At 38.7% G+C, this 23,537-nt stretch overlaps 1 protein-coding gene across 3 annotated transcripts in view; it reads left to right on the plus strand.

Moving 5' to 3' along the window:
* SLC39A10 (solute carrier family 39 member 10) overlaps positions 1 to 23,537 on the plus strand; it is a 135,475-nt gene that overhangs the window by 56,963 nt on the left and 54,975 nt on the right. Inside the window, exon 1 of one of the 3 annotated variants that reach the window (XM_045806370.2) lies at positions 12,101 to 12,250. The exons of 1 other annotated variant lie outside the window; for it this stretch is intronic. The gene's annotated coding sequence lies outside the window, so the exon portion shown is untranslated. Of the gene's footprint in view, positions 1 to 12,100; positions 12,251 to 18,316; positions 18,521 to 23,537 lie in introns of those variants that run through there. One more of the 3 variants, XM_087862222.1, reaches the window with a different exon arrangement.

Here is a 23,537-nt window from a genome sequence, read left to right on the forward strand (position 1 = left end):
GACACCCGCATAACCATCATCCACTGTCAGCAGTTCACATATGAGCAGTCTTGCATCACCTATATACTCCCACTGGATTATTTCAAAGCAGTTCTTAGACATCTTATTGCATCCATAAATACATCAGTGTATATCTCTAAAAGATAAGGACTCTTTTCTTTTAAGCACAATACTGTTATCACACATTAAAAAATAATTCTTTACTATCAGATATTCAGTCAATATTAAAAACATCCTGATTATCTCATACTTCTTTTTACAATTGGATTCTTCAAATCAGGAACCAGACCGGCTTCCATAATGAAATACTGTATTTTCACTGTTAGCTGTAAATTCTAGATGAGAAGACTTGAAATGCTTCAAAAGATATTTTTTAAAGGATACTAATTAGGAACATAATTAAAAAGAGATTATTTTCTACGTGGTCATTATAGTTTTCCAATTTGATCTTTATTTCAATAGCAGAAATGCCGCCTGACCTGACACAGGCACTTGAGCCCTCTGAACCTAAAGTCACACACACAGATTTCCAAACTTTTAGGCTTTCTGACTTTGTCTTTCAACCTTTGGTCAGAATCCTAAGGGACATAATTACATATTGGATCTGGTTCTTAATTAACAGAAGCCATTCTCTAGGATCTAGTCTTTGATCTAGTCTTTGGATAGACCAGTTCCCCAGGGGCTTAATAGAGCAGAGGAAGTTGGAAATTCAGGTAATTCTCTTGATACGTGATTTCCATTTCTATATATACAGATGGAAAAGCAAAATTAGAACATAAAAGATGATACAGATGATTCATAATATTTGTCTTTGATGATATAGTAAAGGTGCAAATATTTCCCAAGTGTGGTTCGCATTTAATAAAAGGTTTATGAAAGAAAAATATCTCTGCTGGAGGGGTTGGTTGTTTTGCAATCAATATCAACCAAAAGGGTCAAGATACATTCCATTTACATTTGTAACATTGCTAATAAATCAGGTATCCTAACATGAAACTAAAGAACTGGGAAGCATTATAGGAAGAGGCTCATGCTGGAACCATATTCAGTAGCTACTCTATTTCATGTAAATTCTAGAGTTCAAGTAAAGAGTAATAGTCACACAGGCATACACACAATTCATTGTAACGATATTTATAATGTTTGTTGTGGACTTTCTGCCCTTAGAGGATAAGGGGTTCATATTCTGGGTCTCCCAGGACATAGCCCACACACAAATTAGGACTGGAGAACATTGGCTTTGGTACACCCAATATCGAATCCTCTGTTTACCTGTGCCTCCAGAGAGTCAGGGAAGTGTAAGTAGAGGAGACTTGGTTGTGGACTTGTATAAAGCTGGCAGTGCCGTTCTGGTGATTCAGCCACTGCTATCTTTATAGCTTCAGAGAAACATTTTGGTTGGCAAAAACAATGTGGCCCTTCGTTTCTTAAAACAGGAGTTGAGAATTTAGCAAGTACATTTTCTTCTCTCTTTTCCTCTCTGAGACACACGCACACACAAGTGATAAATAGCTTAGTGGTTTAAGATCAAGGAGCTTGGACTGTGGGTTTGAACTTGAGCAGATATCCCCAGTTGGGCAAGTTACAGAACTTCTCTGCAGTTATTTGCTTCTCTGCAGTTATTTCAGTTATCAGTAAAATGGGTGTAATGAGAGTAAATAGGGTTGTTGTGAGAATTAAACAAGAAAATGTATGAGTGGACTTAGGACTTAGGAAAATTCTGATGCCTAGTAAACATTCAGCAACTGTTCATTAGTAGTGGTAGTAACAGTATTAGGATACAGAAGTTACAAAATGCTGATAACCTTCCCCAAATCCCACCACTATTAACGCAGTTTACAAATTACTTCTATGTGTTTATTTCTCCAAACACAGCATCTCATTTTATGTTCTATAGTGTTAAACCTGGTGTTCCACTTATTCAAAACAGTCATTCAAGGCACTATGTTGGGCCTTGAGTGGACCTTGTTGGTAACGATAGCTCCCATGGCCCTTTGGAGGAGTTTGGTTAGGGACAAAACACAATTAAAGACCCACAGAGAAAGGGGGAAACATTGGGGGGAAGAGGTTGGGGGACTTTAAAACTGATCAGAGCTATAAAGGAAGGAAATAGTATGTAATGAGAAGAGAGTCATTCTAAGTGCAGGAGAAGAGGGTTCTCAAGATAGAGGAGGTCTCTTGGAGAAAGTGAAACCTACAAAATGAGAAAGTGTCTGGTAATCTAGATTATGCTTTTTAGCTGCAGAGCACTCTGTCATATAAATACACCATGAAAATTCCTTTTTTTTTTTCTTTAAGAAAAACAAATTCCTGGTCAGATGCTATGAACACTGGAAAATCAACAGTGATATTCTGTTGTAAGCAGTATATATACATTTAAAGATTTTATTTATTTGTCAGAGAAAGAGCGCAAGCAGAGGGAGCAGCAGGCAGAGGGAGAGTGAGAAGCAGACTCCCTGCTGAGCAGGAACCCGATATGGGGCTCAATCCCAGACCCTGGGGTCACGACCCCAGCTGAAGGCAGAGGCTTAACTGAATGAGCCAGCCAGGCAGCCTGTAAGCAGTATTTCATGAAATTCCGTTGTGGTCCATACTAACAACCTTTTGCTGGGTAATTGATGATAATGGTGGTAGGGACCTTACTGTTGCTTGGATTATACCTTATTAGATGTCAGGGACTTTGCAAAGCATTTTGCCTACATTATCTTATCTACCTGTATTAGTTCATTTAATCTTAAAAGCAACCCTGGAGTATTTCTGCTAAAATATGGCAGATGGAACATGCTTATTTTTTTCCTCAACTAAAAATGACAAAAATGAAGTAAAGAAATCACGAAGACACAGCTATAAAGACAGAGAAGATAATGGGCAAGTGTAATAAGCAGTTTAGAAGCTAGAAAGGAAATGGTGAACTATTTCCTTAGAGAATTTGGTCCTTGGGAATGGGAATAGCAGGAAGAAGGAACCCTGTTGGGGCTCTAGCACCCCAGAAACACCTGACTTGTCAGCACTGGGCCGCTGTGAAAAAGGAGGTGAACGATATATCTGGAAATAAGAGGGTGTTTGAAAAATCTATGTAAGGAGCAGACTCCCTTATCTCCCAGATTATGAGTGTGTGTGTATTTAAGAGAGTTAAATCCTGGTCTTCCTTATTGAAAGTCAACAGCAGACACCTAAAACTGATGAAATAGCAGGATAAGCATATTACTTTAAAGTGTGGACATAATTCCCTGGAGAAAAGCTAAAGTAATAGAAGCTTTTGTTCTGGGAGGTAGATCCTGGAGTTGGCAACACACTGCTGTTTCTAATCTATTTTGATTTTTTTTATTGTGGTTAAATTTACGTAACAAAGTATATCATTTAAGGCATTTTTAAAGGTCTAACACTCAAGCAGAGAGGTTTTATTCACTTGATTAGTAAATGAAGCAGAGTCCATTAAAAACTTCCACTTTTTTCTTGTTAGATCTAAGATATTCTACAATAAAATCAGATGGATTTAAATCATTGTATTTGTTCTTGTTGTGGTAAAGTATACACGAAATTTACCATTTTAACCATTTTTAAGTGTACAATTTAGTTGCATTAAGTACATTCGCAGTGTTTTGTAGCCATCATCACTGTCCATTTCCAGAATTTTTCATCATCCCAAATCGGAACTGTACCCATTAAACATTAATTCCCCATTCTCTTCCCCTCTTCTCCCGCTCCCGCCCAGCGTGGTAACCACTTCTCTAGTACTTTCTTTCTCATTTAACGTGCCTGTTCTAGGTGTCTCAAATCAGTGGAATCATAAAATACTTGTTTTTGTGTCTGACTTATTTCACTTAGCATAATGTTTTCATGATTCTTTTGTATTGTAGCATGTAATTTTGATTTGAAATTTAAAGCTAATGTTAATGTATTGCTTTCATAAAAATAGAAAGTAAAACAAACAAAACCCTGCAAAATAGTGCTCAATTTTTAGGTATTGAACTCGAAGGTGAATGATAAGGTTTAAGAAGGGTCTTTCAAAGCCATGGCTAATAAGTTAACAGAGCCGGGGTTCCAGTTTGATTCTATCTCCTTGACGCTTGTCAAATCAACTTTTTTTTTTTTGATCCCGGATTACTTCACACATGGATTATTGCTGTAACAGCTTCCTAAGGTATTCGTTCTTTATTTCTGCTGTCACATGTAACTGCAACCTCGGCGGCTTAGAACAATGCAGATTTATTATTTTACAGTTCTTTGGGTCACAGGTCTGACATGGGTCTCACTGGGCCACACCCCTTCGGGAGGAACCCATTTCCTGGCCTTTTCCAGCTACTAGAGGCCACCCATGTTCCTCAGCTGGTGGCTTGCTTTCTCCTGCGACCTCGCTTCCACAGTCACGGCACCCTCAGACTTCCCTGTCTCTGTCTACCTTAGTGATGAAATTGAGCTTGCCCGGCTAATTGGGGATCATCTCCCCATCTCAAAGTCAGCTAACTAGCCACCGAATTCTACCCCAGTCTCTATTGTCCTTTGCCATGTAAGCTAACATTCACAGGTTCGAGAGATGAGAATGTGGGTATCATTTGCAGGGGGTGGTGGGAGGCATTATTCTGCCTACCCGACTAATCGTGTTACCTTCTTCCTTCTTGCCTGTGATCATGACGCTTGCTTAAAATCCTGCAGCAGCTCTTACTGCCTTCAGGGCAGCGTTCAGACTCTTCTGTATGGTACACAAAAGCCTGGCTTACTGGTCCTGTCTCATGTCTTCTAATCCCGTGTGTCAGAAACACACATCAACACCCTGGGTTTCAGTTCCCCAACTGAGAACCACACTTTTACTCATTTCATCCCTCTGCTTGCTGTTGCTCTGCCCTCTGCCCTTTACTTGGCTCTGTCCTACTCATCCTTAAGTCAGACCTTGGATGTCACTTCCTTTCTGAAGGCATTTTTGCTTTGGTTGCCAGAGCAACCCATACCTATCTCCAGTATAGTACTTTTCATACTGTACTGAAGTTGCCTCCTTTATGATGTCCTTGACTGGCCTGTAAGCTACTGAAGGGCAAGAATCCTATTTTGTTCACCCTCATTTCCTAGCTACTTAAAAAGAGTAGCTTGCAACATAAAAGGGACACAAACTTTTGCTTGAAGATATTTCCAACCCTTCGTTAACACTTGTCTCTTTTTCCAAGGGAGACTTGCAGAGGGTAGAGATAAGTCTAAGGACTGGAGTGGAGTGAAAGTTTAATTCGCTAAGTGAATTTCACTTTAAATTTGCTGGGATATATTTGCCTGCACCTGACCGAGTCTTTATTGATGAGCATGTTAATAGCTCACTTTTACATGACTGATCAAATTTGTTAACATACACTTGATTCTGCTTAATTTTTAATATAACTTTACTGGTATAAATAAATACTTGAACAACTACATCAAATCACCATAAAGAGGGGAAAGCTTTCAACTAAATGTATAACCAGATTGGCTAATTAACTTTCTAATTTAAGAGACTGTGGAATAAACATCTCCCTTGGAATTGATTCAAGCTACTCAAGCTGAAAGATAAAGCAAAAAAGAACAAATGTTCACATTATAAGTATCTTGGAATTTTTTTATGCTGTTCTTTATTCCATTTAAAATTTCCATTGACCTGCAACGTTTATAGACTTAAAAGCCACCAATTTATGGTTCTACAGATTTTTTTTTAATTACCAGCCTTTGCAGAAAAATTAATGTAGATATCCTCACAAAAATTGGGATAGCCTTGATATAAGAGGGAACGTAATGCAAGGGTTAAGAGCATAGCCTCCAGAGCCAGACGGTTTGGACTGGGGTCCTGGGTTGGCCACATGCTATGTAACCACATCAGTTTTCTTCATCTGCAAAATGGGCATAATCATATTTACCTTGCAGGGCTGTACACGGATAAAATAAGTTATCATATTTAACTCATTTAAACTAATCGGTACATTTTAAACTATACATCTTCCTGTATTTAGGGTGGGAAGAAAGACTGTGAAACCTAATTGCCTAGAGAAAGCAACTGTCACTGTAATTGGAATGAAACCTGAGTTGATGAAATCATTGAAGGCTGTAGGTGAGATCATCCATGAGGAAGCAAGCCAAGCATAGTAGGTTCTTAATTATTGGCCACTGCCAGAATCATTCTTCAAAAAACATTGGGGAGTATCTAGAACTTCTCTAAAGATGTGAAATGGTAAGAAGAGGTGGTCTGTGGGATTCTGTGAAGAATGCAGAAATGGCTTATTCTAGTAAAAATAAAATACAGTTTGAGCTTACTTAGAAACAGCGCAAGAAAAATTTGGAAATCCCTAAAAGCTACTCTTGTTTTGACAATTCATTTACTGCCTTCCCTAATGTTTAGAATTTTGCTGCATTCTTGCTGTCAAATTTTTAATAAATAAAGGTAAGCAACGTTTGTTAAGCTAAACCTAGTGTATCTTGATTTTTTAAAGATGTATTTGTTTTCATAAATGTCAGTTGTGAAATGGGTTTCATTATTAATTATCTTGGAATCTCTAGGCAAGATTTGAAATACGCTCTCATGTGATGACATTTTAAATTTTAAAAATGAGTTTATTAATTTTAACCAGTTAAACAAATGAACCTGCTTTAAAAAATATTTACATGGAGTGGCGCCTGGGTGGCTCTGTTAAGCATCTGACTTTGGCTTTAGGTCATGATCTCAAGGTCCTGGGATGGAACGTGTTGGGCTCCCATGCTCAGTGGGGAGCTTGCTTCTCCCTCTCCCCTCTCCTCTTGCCCCTCCCCAGCTAATGCACACATGCTTGCGCACTCTCTTGAAAATAAATAAAATCTTCAAGAAAAAATATTTACGTGGTAACTTATTGCTAATTGATTTCCATGTTGATAATTTTCCTTAAATTGAAGTGTAACCATCCACAGATCCTCTTAGAATTTGCAATATCCATGTGGATTATTCATGTTGCTTTTTTTATTCCTTTGGCTTAGTAGTTAAGGTTTGGAAAGTTGATTTTTTTCCTGTGCTTTCAGAGTTCTAAAAGACCCAAAATGGCTGCCTGTTGGCCCCCATGCTTGGTTCAAGTGACAGCTTACCAAACGTACTGGTTTTCTTCATCTTAGTATTGTGTGAGTGAACGAGGCTGGCTAGAAGCAAGATTGAGAAGTTGGCAATTTGTCTAGTTTCCCTTTTGTCCCTTTGTACCACATTACCCTTAGGAAACTAGAGCGTCATGTTTCCTCCCCTCTTAAAACTTCCTCTTCAGAAAAGGCATGAAAAATACACTCTCGCAGCAGTATAAATAAGCAATAAAATAGTGGTAACTTCCCTTAGGGTCAAAGTCCCTTTGGTTTCAGGTCCCAGGAATAAAGTTCTAAATGTGGAATTCCAGAGACTGGTGAGTACAGTAGACTAGGACTGGGGCAAAACTTCATGTGAGCAAATGTGTGGTCTGCCTGTTATCCTGGCTCTGCTGTGAGCTGCTTTCTTTCATTCATTCTTCTGAGTGGGTACTCTGATTTCTCCTAGGCTGGGTCTCATTCCTGTTTTCGAAAGGACTTGCCATGGTAAATCAGAAACTTGAAGCCTCTCCATTGTTGTCCTTCTTCCTGTCTAATGTTAAAAGTCCTTTTGTCTGTATTGCAGTGAACCACAACTGAGGGATCTGCCTGGTGTCATGTTAGCATCATCTAGGCAAATGATACAAAAGTGAACTTTTCTGCGGGGGGCAGGGAGTCGTTTGCACGTTTTGTTTCATTTCTCCAATCTATTTTCGTTTGTGCAAATAGCCTGAGACTCATTTTATTGCATAAGCCTACCAACTCAAAATGGTCTCACCTGACAGGCACATCGGTCATATTTGTCTCTCACCAGGGTGGGATGGGTTGCTCTCTCCCTGCCTTAGTGTACCCTCCTCAAAGTGATGGGCTCTGTAGAAGAGGATGGTCTTGTCAGTGACATCGTCCTGCTCATTAGAAAGGGTTACAAGGGCAGCCTCACTGCTCTGATGAGAGCCTCCATGCAAACTTTCACAGTCTGTTTATCTTAAAATTAGGAATGGCAAGACTTTAGATGAGATAGCAGAGCCATAATTTCTCAAGGGGTCAGGAAAAGACTGTCCCCCAGATCCCACTTCCCATTCTGACCATGGGCTTGACATGGTAGATGTCACACAGTGCTATGGGGCATAAAGGACAGAAATGGGTTGTGCCTTTTGCATTTCTCTGGCTTCAGATCTGGAGTGCGGGGGCCGGGAGGGGGGCTCAATCTCCTGGCTGAAATATGTAGCCTCCAAAAGTGAGTAGACAGTTGTTAATTTTGAGGCCTACGTTTATATATTCTGTTTTCAATTCGTTAACACCTTTTCCTGGTACTTTGTACCCCTCCACCTCAGGGATGTATATCCATATTATTTAGTCTGTCTTGTTCTCTTTCCTCTAGGCATGACTTTGTCTGAACGAGACTTTTTTGATCATGTAAAAATCAGAGTTTATTTATTTATTTATTTTTAAAAATATTTTATTTATTTGAGATAGAGAGAGGGAGGGAGCACGGGGCGGGGGCAGAGGGAGAGGGAGAAGCAGACTCCCCACTGGGCAGGGAGCCTGACTTGGGACTTGATCCCAGGACCCTGGGTTCTCAACCTGAGCCAAAGGCAGATGCTTAGCCGACTGAGTCACCCAGATGCCCCTAAAAATCAGAGTTTAAGCTGAACATGAAAATAAGGAGCTTTCTTCATCTTTAGTTATTACTAATCTTAATTCATGGAAAGAACAATTGTTTGAAAGGTCTGATGTGTTTGAATCAGTAATGTTCTTTAGAAATTTAATTAAAAGTTCTTAACTTTGTTGTGGATGGTGACAATTTTCTCCTCTACTAGAGGGAAACCAAGTTGACGACACAGACTTTCTTTAGTCACAACTGAAGATTGAGGTAGGAAGTATGGTTATTTTCTGTATTTATTGCAGCTGGTTCTTCTCTAATCCTCTGAGGAGCAAAAAAGGCCATCAGATTTATTTATTTTTTAATTAAAAAAATACTTTATTTATTTGACAGAGAGGGTGAGAAAGCACAAGCAGTGGGAGCAGCAGAGGGAGAGGGAGAAGCAGGCACCCCGCTGAGCAGGGAGCAGGTAGCCACTTAACCAACTGAGCCACCCAGGCACCCCAGGCCATCAGATTTATTATATCACGCCTGGCAAAGGTGGATTGGTCATGCTTAAAATTTTAGGTATGTGAAATAAAACTGTGACCGAAGCAGTGTGAATAAACAAAACGAATGAAAGGTAAACCATTTACAAATAATTCGATACTCTCTCTTTCCTCCCCGCCCAAGCTTTTGCAAATCATCTATACTGTTTTTATAGTTCAGGTGAGCTTCTTTATGAATCATATGGGGTGGATAGAAAAAAAACGACTAACCCTTTTAGAAAGTTCTATGATTCTGGGCACCTGGGTGGCTCAGTTGGTTAAGTATCCGACTCTTAGATTTTGGCTCAGGTCATAATGTCAGGTTCATGAGATCAGGGCCTGAGTCAGGCTCTGCCTGGGTGTGGAGCCTGCTCGGGATTCTCTCTCTCTCTCCCCCCTCCCCCCTTTTCTCTCACACACAACGCTCTTTCTCGCTCTCTCTTTCTTAAATAAATAAAATGTTTTGTAAAAAAAGTTCTATGACTCTAACATATTAGAAATTCCTTACTCTGACACATTCCTTATATAAAGAAAATGGGCAAAAATAAACCATACGTTACAGTGGTATTTTTGCGGCACTCTCCATTGTTTAACTCAGCAGGTGATTTTGAGTAAGCCTTCAAGTCATTTGCTGAGATTCCTTTTCCCAGTAGGAAAGTAATATACTAGTTTGCAGCTCATTTACCATATGTAGTAATTTTACTCTAAGCCTTGCCCTAATCAGAGTGCATATACTTGATCATATGGGAAATGTTTGCTTAAGTTTATAGAAGTGGGAGGAGACATGGTCTGTTTTCAAGTAGGTTTACTCTGTAGTTTTATGCAAGGATGATATTTAAAATATGAAACAATTGGTAAAGCAAGGGCACCAACCAATTAGAATGAAAGTTTTTGATAACAGGTGGGTCCTGCAGGTTTCCCCCTCTTAGCCAGGCATTAATCCCTTAGTTCCTGAAATGAGGGAGGTCTGGAGAATCCTGAGAGAAAGGTCTGGTACAGGGGTGGGGTCTTGAGGAATTCGACTTAGAACTGCAGCTGTTGACCAACCTGATGGAAGTGTTTGAATATGTGATTAACCAGTTCAGCTGTACTTGTGTGAGCCAGCTGAACATTAATTAGCCTTATAAAGTGAAAGAGCATTATGGGTACCCTAAGATAAAGGAATGCAAGTATTGTATCTTATTGATATTTAGAAGAAAGATATTACGTATATGGTAAAGGTACTGATAATAATGTGGTCAATAAAATAATTATGAGCCTTAAAATATAAGGGTAATTTGGAGGCTTTTAATGCTTTGTACCTAGAAGATGTACCATATTGATTTTATGAAACCTAAGGACTTTAGTTCTGCTTTTATGAAATCTAAGGACTTTAGAATAAATTTAGACCAGTTCCCTTAATTTACGCATGAATCTTAGGACCATGGTCATAGTCTCCCACAGTTAGCGATTATGGTGAGACTTGAAGCGATGATCAGATTTGATCTCTTCTGTATACCTCAGGAGTTCTGCCTAATAACAGCTGTGGAAACTCGCAGTAGTGGGGGGGGGGGTGTCAATGGACTGACTTTCCCAGACAAGAAGGGGTGTGAGAAGCTTAGTATCTTGACAGTCTGTAGGCATTTATTAAGCACCTAAAAGATGTTCTTTGTAGAGATACAAAACAAAAACAGAATCTTGCTTCACAGAGATAAATATGCTGAACAGTAGGATATGTAGCCATACTGGATTTGGATCCCAATTCTCCTCCCTATCTGTTCTGTGATCTTAAGTTACTTAACTCCCTGTGCCTCAGTTTCCTGGGGTGGGATAATAATATCTACTAAACTGTGTTATGAGCATGAAATTAATATATATGTAAAGCACTTAGGAAGTACCTGACACATAGTAAACCTTCCTGTTACTATTGATCATGGTTTTATGCACTCTGCTAGACATCAATAAGGCACCCCCAGAACTCACTCTATTAAATAGATTCTGGCTGCATGCAGAAACAGGCACACCAGACAGAATACAGATAAGCCTCACCATGGGTATTAAATAACTGCAGGAAGCAAAGTAATGGAGCAAAGGGAAAGTGTCCAGAGCCACCTTTTCAGAAAGTACGCGTTATGAATTGCTTAAGAAAAGGGGAGGAGACAGTTCAGATGGCAGGTATGGTGTGAGCAAAGGAATGGGAACAAGAAATAGCGCGAGGTAGCCAGGAGTCCATAGAATTGCTTGGCTGGATCAGGAGTTTTGCCGTTGGGTGTTAAGAAATAATGGGTGAATTAGGCAGTAGGAGGTGGTGGAAAACCTTGGAAAGTTGCCAGAGTCTCAAGAATTACCATAAGTACACGACATGCTCTCTGAACTCAACTTTTTCTTTTAGGCTTGGAAGGCCCACAGGAAGTGCGCTTGAGAATAAATTGTGGGGTGGGGAGAAAACTATGCAAAAGAGCTTGTACTTAGCACTAAGTATTAGTTCCTTTTTGCCCTAAGAGACTGAGACGTTATTTTAACAAAGGGGAGGGGTTGTTAGTGTAGATGTTTAACTCCAGTACAGATAAACATCTCTGTGTATCAATCTGAAACCTTATGGCTAAAGCGTTTGCGCTTACAGCTTACATTACTCATCCGCCTCCCCAGGGCTGCAGCAACCGACATGCAAAACCAGGAGAAAAGGCGAGCGGTAAATGGCGCTCCACGCATGCGTTAGAAGCCGCCCCAACTCCCCCGCAGCGTCCTTTCTTGGAACAAAACTACCGCGGAGCCACGGAGTTCCGCAATTTGCGTAGACTCGAATTTCCTACTGCTCGGTCTGTCCATATGGAATCTGAGAGTGATGCAGTTCGCTTCCGCAAATTGCGTTATCTGAAGTGAATGGCTGGGTGGTGCGTGTACGCCCAGAGCGTAGCACCCATAGGCGGACGGGGTGCGGCTGCGCAGGGACCTGAGTGGGCCTTGTACGCCGGTAGCGTAGCGCGGTGTCTGACGCGCGGGCCTCCGCGACGCACTTAGCGCAGCCGGCTTTGGTGAATACACGGTTTGGTGCAGCCGGGGTTTGGTACCGAGCGGAGAGGAGATGCACACGGCACTCGAGTGTGAGGTAACTATAAAACCCCGATTTGTTTACATTCCCTCCCCCAGAACCGGCCCCATGCGCGCCGGAGACTGCGAGTCCCGGGACGGCGGGGGGGTAGAAAGGGAGACAAGAATCGGGGAGTCCGGGCTGGGTCCCTCGGGGATCCGGGCGCTGCAGTCAGCGGCAGCGGCGGCGGCGGCGAGCCGGAGCGGAGCGCGCGGTGGGCTGCGCGTGGGGCGCCGCGACTCCTCGTGTGCGCTCTGGGCTGCCGCGGGGTTGGCGGCCGGGCAGCCTTCTTTCCGCGTGCGGGACCCCGCGCTCGACCCAGCCTCCTGTCGAGGCTGGGCACCCGCGCGGAGAGTGGGGGAGTGACTGCTGGGCGGGCGGCGGCGGTTAGGGGGCTGCGTGCGGGCGGCCTGGGGGCCGAGGGTGGCGTCGCCAGAGGAGGCGGGGACCCTGTGGCCGGAGGGTGGGAGGATCCGCAGTCAGGCCTTGGAGGGACTTGCGGCGACGAGGAATGCCCCGATTTTTCCTGTGTCGTCCTTCCCTCCGGTCTATCATGGGGTCGGGCGAGGGGCCCCCGGGATGGAGCCTGGGAGCCGCTGTTCCGGCACCGGGAGGCTAACGGACGGTGGCGCCTGTGCTCCTACCGCGGCAGGCCTCGTGGAGGCTTTCCTCCCCCACCAACCGAAAAGCCCAGGCGGGACGCGGGGGAGTTAACACTTAAGCCGGTTGGGGTCCCGGGAGCTGGGGGCTGAGGGTGGGGCTGAGGCTGAGTCGGTGGGGGAGGCCGGGTGGGCCCGAAGGTGGCGTGGCTGCCCGGGCTTTGTTCCTGAAAGCCCCGCGGCGGCGAGCGGCGTGGGTCCCGGCTGGGGAAGTAGTAGGAGAGCGGCTGCGGCCCTCCGCTGATCTAGGGGTCTGCTCAACTCGCTTCTCTCTTCGGATCGTCGAGTACCCCAGCTAAGAAGGGGCCTTGGGAGGGCGCGGGCGATGATGTCGAAGATCTTCCCGTGGCTTGTATGAAGAACTGTTCACGTGGGAGCCTGTCCACATGGGCTGTCTTTAGGAGTTGGGCACGAGGAAGAAGTATCGGCAACATCCGCAGCCCTCATTGGAAGGGTCGTTCACACAAGTCCCTGTTTTAAGTAGTAAAGAGTAACATTAAAGCACATACTTTTTTAAAAAGTAGGTTATACTGTTTTTTTTTCTTTCATTTAATGTCTTATGCACTGTTCAGTAGTCTAGTTTTACGTTGAAACAGTAGTTATCGGTGGAGCAAAACTAGCATGTGACAGTTTACGTAATTAAGAACAATATACTGGAAAAGCTGGAAATTTAGAATGTAGTTAATTGTAATGCAGCGGAAAGCCTTAAGTCAAGACTTTTGTGTAAATTTTTTTTTAGGACTTCCTGTTCTACAAATGTTGAGTACCTTTATGAGTCAGTCACCTGTTCAAGATTTTGGGGGTCCATACCAGACAACCCATATCCGTATACTCGCTGAATATTCTGGTAGGGAGGGAGAGAGAAATAGCATCAGTGACAAGTGGTATGAAGAAAATGATGTGCTGGAGGGATTTTTATGTCTATGTGTGTGTGTGTGTGATGAGACTGATGATTTTTAAATGGGGGCTATATAGGATTAACAACAGTTACATTGAAATAAAACATTAAATAAGAGAAAGGAATCCATGCTTTAGTAGAACATTAAATATCAAGAGTAGTTTCAGGTCTAATTGCCTAATTTCAAATTGGTGAAGACTAAATGGTCTTTAATGGATGTAATTTGTATTGTATTGTAATTTCTCTTCTAAAAAGTATCAGGTACTACATATTCCCGTGGTTTTGCTTACATTCCTAACTGGAAAGAGTAATTTTCAGAGATTAAGATGAGAATGTATTTTGTTAAATCTAGATATACAAGCCTGAATTTTATACACAGACTCCTGCTTAAGAATCCCTGCGTAAGAATGACTGATGCTTAAACTAAGTGGTCAAGGAAGACCTTTCTTACCAGTTGACATCAGGAATATGTTGTGTGATAAACTGTATTTGTTCTTCCCATTACCAGTTTATATTTTACAACTTAAAAGCCAGCAGATTCTCCCCTTTTATGAGCAGCTGATTTTGAAGTACTTTTCGGAGGTCTCAAGTATGGTATGCAAGTACTCTAGGGGCGGGTTTTTGTTTTAGTTTTTTTACTGCTTTATGGTGAATATAGGATATAGATGTTATAGCAAGGGAAATTGCAGTTACATTAAAGAGAATTGTTGCTCAGTTCTCTCCAACTTCTCTGTCCCCAAGTATTGGCCAGTATTGGAAAGAATTTAGGGCTTTGGAGTGAGACTTTTAACAAAACCGTGACCCATTATTCACGAGTTTGGTGAGCAAGTTTATCTTAATCTTTATCAATTGAACTTGGGCGAAAAAACCTACCTCATGGGTTTACTCTGATCTTTGTAAATGACAATGAAACAAAGGGCTGCAGAAAAAACTTATCTCATTTTACCTTCTTTTCTACATACAAATGTTTCAGTTTTTCATTAGTGGTTGGAGGACTACTTATATATAATCATAGAATCTTTTTCTGCCTGTAGTATTTTTTCACTTAAAATTCCATATGTAAACCTTGTTTTCCCTGTCCTACTAAATCCTTGAGGCGGCGTATACTCCACCACTTTTTGTCATAATGCTGATATTATTCAATGAATGGGCAAAGCTTGCTTGTCAACCTTTTAAATCAAGTTTAAAATGTTAATTGACTGTAACAAAACTTAAATTTAGTATTAACCCAAGGAAATACATTGGGTAAAAATGTCAGTCCTTGTCTCTGTAGTGCTTACCTCAGTGGAAATGCCATGGGTTTTGTTTTTATCAAAAGGACATTATTGGAGCGCCTGGGTAGCTCAGTTTGTTGAGTGTCTGATTCTTGGTTTTATCCCAGGGCATGGTCTTGGTGGTGATGAGATAGGGCCCTGAGCTTAACACGGATTCTGCTTGAGATTCTCTCCCTCTCCCTTTGCCCCTCCCCTAGTTCTCTCTCTCTCTGTCTCTCAAATAAATAAATAAAATAAAAATCTTACATACTAGTACATGTTAAACTGATAAGATGCAAGAAAAATTACACAGTAGAAATTGGAAAGTGTAGCCAATCAAAACAGAAAGCTATCCTTTTTCCTTTATGACAAATTTTATTACCCTGTAAAGTTGTCTTTCATTATAATGTAATTTTCATTAAAAATATACTAACCTTGATTTAAAGTTTGTTAGAATGCCCATGCCGTCCCAACAGCTCGATGCTGCCCCCTAGTGTTAGCTTCCTCTTTACCTTCATCTTTTCCTAACACAAGATCTATTTAAAATTAGAATTAGATTCCTTAGTGCTGGATGATATCTAGACTACTTTGGGGTTTCCTCCATCTGGTTAGTGTCACTTAACTTTGGTTTCTTTTAGCCTGTAGTTTTCCAAGTATGGAGTGAGTTTTGGGTGGAGATAGGACAGTAAAATGCCATTTTCTTGCAAAAGTGTATGTGGGATTTTTCAAAAACGGAGGGAAAGGTATATGTTAAATGTATATATGTATAAACATATATATACACATATAAAGGTATATGTGTTTTTGAGGTTAACTTTGTATATGAGTAACAGCAATTTTATTCATTTAATCTGGGCTTATTGTGTGAAAATAGTGACACAAAAATTTGCTTTCTGTCTTAATTTAGTCCCGTATAGCTTTGTATTGTCTCGACTGTACTGAAAATAAAATTTGAGAATGTTAAAATCACATGATGAGTTTTTTTTTAATTCAAATTTGTTTTGATCTGTGACTTAGAATGATTCCTGAAAAATAAAGAGTCTAAGGACTATAATAACCACAAGATTTCCTGTAGTCATATAAACTCTAAGATTTCAGATTAGACCAGTTATCAATATGCTGAACTACTTCTTTCTTTTTCTTTAATTTGTTTGTTATTTTGTGAGTTGGCCATATAATGACTTCTAAGTTTTTTCCAAAATAAGCAAATGTATTTTCAATAAAATAAAATTAACTACAATCAGAATGTTAAAAAATGTTTCTAGTAGGTATGAAGGCGGTTTACTACTGAAATTGTGACATTCTAAAAAACAGTGGCATTATTGAAACTATTTCCAACTGTCAAGGCCACACAATGTTCAGACATGTTAACACAATAATTTATTGTTCTATGACATATATAGTAGTGTCAAATTTTATTTTTCTATTATCAGGACAGAAGGTTTTTTTGATTGCTTGATATAGGGATTAGATATTTAATAGATTTTTAATACTTGATTTTCATGTTAAAAGATGTTACTAGAATGGGGTAGTGGTGGGTGGCAATGGTTACAGGTTGTAAGTATAAGGATAAAACCTAAAATCTTACTCAAGTAGTATTGAAATTGTTTTAACTAAGAGTTAGTGGTAGATGATTTTATAATTATCTAATTTTATAATTATATTTTATAATTATTGTAGATATTTTACTGCTGATATAGAGGGAGATATGAGGTAATACTTGTGCATGCAGTAACATTTCTAACAGCTATGTTTACACTTAATAATATGTACCCTACTTTTGGGGACTCTCCATTCCATTAGGAGAAGAGGTTTTTGGGGATTAGAAAAGTGAATCAGAATGCTATAGGAAGTATCTTTCTCTTACTAATATAGTAAGATTATGTCATAGGACCAGAAACAAGAATTGCTATGAACTTATGTATGAAAGTTATTTTTAATCCTGTAGTGATTATCTTAAGACTTGTCAGTCATTGGTCACTTCGGTTTTTAGATTTATTTTCATTCATGTAGAAATTCGGAAATTTAAATGGTCAAGTTGTAGTAACAAATTCGCAAAGGAATGCATCCCACTGTCCTATTACTTTAATGCCTGTAAATAAAAAGAAACCATTTCCATGCCCTCATACCCGTAAGCTTTTTTCTGAACTCATATATTTGTGAGTTTTGAGTTTTAAAATAGTGGTTTCCCCTACAGTTGTTGAATTTGTAATTTTAAAAAAATGTGTAGATTAAGTCAAGGGTCAGCAAGCTATGGCCCATCCATCCACCAAATCAGCCTGCTTTTGTGAATTAAATATTGGAAAAGAGCCTCCTCATCCACATATCGTGTATATGGCTGGTTTTTTGCCATAATGGCAGAATTGTGAAGTTGCCTTTGAGTCTGCACTGCCCACAAAACCTAAAATAATAACTGTCTGGCTTTGTTAAGTCTGCCAGCCCCTGGATCCAGTTCTTAATGTTTTATAGTTATTGACATGTTGCTGTTATTTAAAATAGTTAAATTTTCCTAGCACCTCTATGAGTTAAAAACTAGTAGAAAAACATTCAAATAGAAATTTGTGGGTAATGTGAGTTCTCATGTGTGGGGTTTTTTTGTTTGTTTTATTTTTTTACCTAAATAGTATAGATGCTTTCTGTTTCTACCCCTGTCCATTTTCGCACCATAGGAGGAATGGCACTTTTATTATTCTTGGAGTTGGACTATGGAGCCCTTGGCCTTCAACATTGGGTTACCACCTAATTCTGTCCATTGTTACGCATACGTAGCATCTCTAACAGTTTACCCTCTCTAATTTAGAAGGTGTTGGTGTCTTCCTTGTACCTCCTTCAGAGTAGAAAATGTTTCATACTTATTTTTATGCCTTCTCCTTGCTCCTGTTCCCCTACCTTTCCTCCTTTTTCTCCTCTCCTCTCACACCTCCCCTAAAGTAACTTACGATTGCATGTTTACAGGCCTGTGACAAATGTTTTGGTGTAATACTTGCTCAGCATACCTCTGCTGAGGGTGAATTATTACTCTTTTCTGATTTTATGGGAAGAAATGTACTTTGTGCTGTGTTACAGAGGAACATAGCCTCTAGATGAAGAGGGTTATGGAAAGATTGATTTTATATGCCTTATCAAGATATATAGTTATTACATTATAAAACAATGAGACAGTAAAACAATATTTTAGAAAAACATCTTATGTAATTGTAACGTTTATTACATGATTATATATAAAATTGTATTATATACCAAAATATGGAAAGGTTAGGTATTATTATAGATCTTTTTTTTTTTTTTAAGATTTTATTTATTTATTTGACAGAGATAGAGACAGCCAGCGAGAGAGGAAACACAAGCAGGGGGAGTGGGAGAGGAAGAAGCAGGCTCATAGCAGAGGAGCCTGATGCGGGGCTCGATCCCATAACGCTGGGATCACGCCCTGAGCCGAAGGCAGACGCTTAACCGCTGTGCCACCCAGGCGCCCCAGGTATTATATATTCTATGTAGTATGTATTATAAACCAGTGAGATCATGTTTTCCACTCCAGTGGAACTTTGTTAGTGCAGAACTTAAGCTGACTTCATGATTTGTTAATGTTTGGAACACGCTTTTTAAGATTTTGTTTTAAATTAGAATAGTTTTTTTCAGATAGAGTGAATAATTTGATGTACATAGTATAAATAGAAAGTTTATTTTCAAGAAAATAATCATACCAATTAAAAAATGAGGAAAGAAATCAGAAGGGTATATTAAAATCAAATCACTGAAAGATTTTAGGAAAAAAGTGCTCTTTAAATTCACTGTAAATAGTGTATAACATATAATTTAATTTGTAATTTGTAAAGCAAATGTTACAGCTTTTCCTATGAAGATTTTTGCTTAAATACAAGTACTTGAAAATGTATTGAGGATAAAATATAAACTTTTTAGTTAACAGATAAGGATGTATTATTTGTTAGTTAAATGGATGTTTTTCCTTTCCCTAAAAAATAAATTAATTTAGGGGTCATGTTAATTTTAATTACGTTTTTTTTTTTTTTTAAGAAGAAAATAATCCCAGGAGAAAAAAACTTCTCAAATTTAGAAACCATAGAAAAAATTGCAAAAAAATTCATAGGTTTCATTGCATGTATATGAAAACCTTTGTACATATATTGAAAGGGAAAACACTGTAATCAAAATAAAAAGACACTGCACAGAACTGAAGGTGTTTTTTGCAGGAAATATGACCAAGTCATGTTATATAAAAGCTCATATATGTTGGTAAGAATATTGAGACACCAGGAATAGTGATAAAAGTAGAAATAAAAATAAGGCAAAATCTTTCACTTCAAAATTAATAGTACCAAGTACTAAAGAGAATGCTATGATCATACTGCTGGTGGCAGTATAACCAAACTTAATTTCCCTAGAAACCGATTTGGAAGTATGTAACAAGACCTGAAAAGTGTTAACATTTTTTTGTAGTCTTTACCTACATCTTGAAATTGTCCAAGGAAGTAACCAAAAATAATGGCACAAATTGAAATTAAAGTGATTGCATATTGTGATTAAAACTCCACAAATGCTTGTGAAAATCTTGAAACTGTAATTCATTTTCTTTCACATGGGAGAAAATGTGATTTTGTTTAACAAAAGCTTAAGATTTATTGCTGGTGTTTATTTTTAGTTTTCTTCTTTTTTTTTTTTCCCCCACTGAGTAATTGCAACTTGGTTTATTTAAACCTATTTTTAGGTTTTTTTTTTTTTCAATCAGAGTTGTACGTGAATATAAAGTATTAAATAGTTCTAGGAAGTTTTTAGGGAAAAGGAAAAAATCAGTCCTCCCTCTCTTCCTTCTTCATGTTGTTCTGCCTAGAGAGACAGGGAGCTTTTGTTTCGTTAGTCGATGCTTTTGTTACTCATTGCCATGTCTTCAAGTGTGTTCATTACTACTTGTTGATTTTCAATTTAAGTCATTGTTCAGTGAAAGATGAGAATTTACCAGTCTTCCTCCCCTTTACCTACCTTCTCCCATTTTCTGTACCCCTGTTTTTCAGTACAATTATCCTGTAATTTTGGTTTAGAACAGTATTGAGTGTTATATTTTTATGACTATAAATGTTATAATATATAGCTATTATAATAAACTTATTTTTTCCTTCCTGTACAACTTTGTTTTTTCTGGCATTAATGCTTAATTTCTTTTCCTTTTTATTTTTCTGTGTGTGTATATATCATGGAATCTAGCTCACCTCTGTATCTGAATGTAGCTCTGTAAGAAAGGGAATGTGCCCCTAAGAAGACTATGTTTATAGAAGGATTTATAGTTTCCTTATATGTTGGACATTGTTAAACTTGATAATAAAGATTATTGATAATTGATAATGAAATTGGTAGCTTGCTACTAAAAATTAAGTAGCTTCGACTTTTGAATTAGATTTTTGTAAGATTTTATTAAATGACAGAGCTGAATCTTCACTTCGTTCAACAATTAAGGGGACCTTGATGGCTTAAAATAACTATAAGGACATCTAAAATTAATCACACAGAGAGCTTCCATGGTGATGAAGATAAAGCTTGTGTTGTCAGCATCATCAAAAAATTTTATAAATGCTATAAAAATGTTCAAAAATGTTCTAAAAAGATTGCCCCGGACATTCTATGATTTTTTTTTTCTCCCTATCCTCATGGAAAGGATCATTTTAACTGGTAGTGCTTATGAATGACAAGCTGGTGCAAAATCAGGGACATGTAACAGTGACATAAAGGGGGAAGAGCCAAGATGAATGGAGTGATAAAAATTTGAGAGTGGCAGTAACTATTCTTAGAATAAAGGCAACTGCCAGTGGTGATGAGTCAATTAGGCATGTGTGCCTAATTCAGGTCCTAAGATTAAATTAACACTCTTTAGTCCTGTTCATGATACGTGTTATGTAGGTTCGTATGCATTTGGAGTGAAAGAGTTTGAAGTCTGTTTACTTAAAGGGTAACCTAAAATCATAAACATTTTAGCAGTTTCAAAAGGCATCCCAGTATTTTGTGACTGATAAAAGCCATTACATTTACTGTCAGGTCAAATGTTCTTTGTATTCACAAGTAGAACAGACAGACACAGGAATATCATAGGTGGCTTTCAACAGTATGGTTCTAGGCTCCCCGTAACGAAAACCTGAAAAGCAGAGTTTTGAGATAGTTATTTTGACATACAATGAGAAAAATGTAGGTTTGTATATGAAGTTTTAAAATACAATAAAGAGGGACTTGATATGTTGATGCTTGATTTGGTACATTGAATCTAGACTCAGATGTTTTTATTCTCTCTTGTTAAAGTTAGTGAAACAGGGGCTTCACTGAATTACACCCAAGTTCACTTACAGCATACATCTGACTTTTTATAGGTATGAATCTCAGTGGAAATATTAAAAGATTGTTTGAATGGTGCTTGTTTCTTGGGAAGAACTACATCGACATTTCAAACTAAAACTATGGCATTACTAGGTTAGGTATCTGGTCAAGTGAGGGAATGAAAAACAAATCTTGAAGCTGTATGAGGATTTAGCTGTTCCTGCTGAGAAACCATTACTGAAATAATTTTATGCCCTGAAAAGTTTTTTTTTTTTCCCTTACGCCTTGGAAAGTTTTATAATGTCAGTGAAACTGGTATGTTGTGATGATTCTTTCCTACTTCTCAAATACTAGTGAATTGGGTGTCTTGTAATCTAGAATCGGTCTTTATGCGCTAATGCTGAATGTACTCTTGAATATTTTTGATAGCACTTTTTCAAAGGAATCAAATCAAAGGGACCCCCTCCCCCGCCCATTATATGTACTTTTTGGAAGTTAAGTGAAAGATACTTAGTGCCACGTTTAATTGTAGTAATACCTTAGGATAATATACTTGTTATACAAAACAGCTTTATATGCATTAGTTCATTTGTTGGATAAATGTAGGTGCTGTTCCCCCTGTTTTGCAGACTGGAAACAGTGACAGTGCTGGGATGAATTAGAGACAACGGTTTCTGATCCTTGGTTCTTTACTATGTACAAAATACTATATTCAACGTGTATGTCAGAAATGGGATTTAAAATAGATCCTGGTTATATTACCATTAATAACTTACACTTAAATAGCATTTAACATTGTAAGTAAAATGGAAAAATATTTAAAGCTTTTACCACTTAAAAAATACTTGTTATTTTACTTGATTGTCATAATTACTGTGAAATAGAACAGGGATTAATATCCCCACTTTGTAAGTGGTAATAAGACTTAAAGAGGTTAAGTGATTTGCCCAGCAACTCCCAGCAAATGAGTGGCAGAGCCAGATCTCTGAGGTCTTTGACTCCTAGAGTAGTGTTTCTTCAGTATGCAGTCTCATTTTGTGTGTACTGCTGTTCAGTCACAGAGGGAAACCAAATTGGTGTCTGACTACCAATATGGGTAAAGATTAATGAAGTCATTCAGTGGTATAAATGCCAGTTGATGTGATTCAGGAGAGAGAGAGAGAGAGAGAGAGAGATATATACACACACACACACAGATATATACACACACACTAATTTCTACTGTTATTTTTAAAGAAGTCCTATAATGAAACCTTTTAAAATATGAAGTCCTTTATGAAATTGAGATACTGTGTACATTCTTCACAGTAGGTTTATTTGAAGTGTGATACATCTGTATAATCCAAGTTGAGTGTTTTAGTGATTTTTCTTTTGATTCCGCTCTCCTTCATTGACCTTCAAAATAGCAATCCTGGAGCATTGAAATGCTTAGTTTTAAAACCTTGCTAAGCAATTCATAGTATTTTTCCTATGATTATTTGTGTGTGTGTGTGTGTGTGTGTGTGTGTGTGTGTGAGAGAGAGAGAGAGAGAGAGAGAGAGAGAGAACAAACAGATAAAAACTGATTCCTTTCACTTGGTTTTCATTTTCCTTTCAAAAAATACCCTCTTGGGGTGCCTGGGTGGCTCAGTCTGTTAAGCAGCTGCCTTCAGCTCAGGTCATGATTCCAGGGTTCTGGGAACAAGCCCCGAGCAGGGCTCCCTGCTCAGTGGGGAGCCTACTTCTTTCTGCCTGCCATTCCCCTGCTTGTGCTCCTTCTCTCTGACAAATAAATAAATTAAAAAATTAAAAGATAAAAAGTACCCTCTTGAATAAAAGTATTTTTTTTAAGTCAAATGTTAGATTATACACAGGTTATACTACTGGCCTTTCCAGTATTAGCAACCTATTGTTGGAAATAGAATTATTTTTGTGTCTATTAGTTAACTTTTCTCTTGTCAAACTATCATTTTGTTCACTAATCTGTTGATAATCTTACTGAGTTTTTTATATTAACTAAGTTAATAGGAGACAATTTGTTTTCCCTTTAAAATGTTTTGGTAGTATACTTTAGATGAATTACATTAGTAATTATCTCACGGTGTTATGGTTTTATGATACACAGATATGCTGGTGTCATAGAAAGAGTCCTAGACATTCAAGTTAGAGGACTGCCACACACTTGAAATACCACATTA

Source organism: Ursus americanus, chromosome 1, assembly GCF_024610735.1.
Source record: "Ursus americanus isolate L20-20 chromosome 1, mUrsAme1.1.p, whole genome shotgun sequence".
NCBI classification, from domain to species: domain Eukaryota; kingdom Metazoa; phylum Chordata; class Mammalia; order Carnivora; family Ursidae; genus Ursus; species Ursus americanus.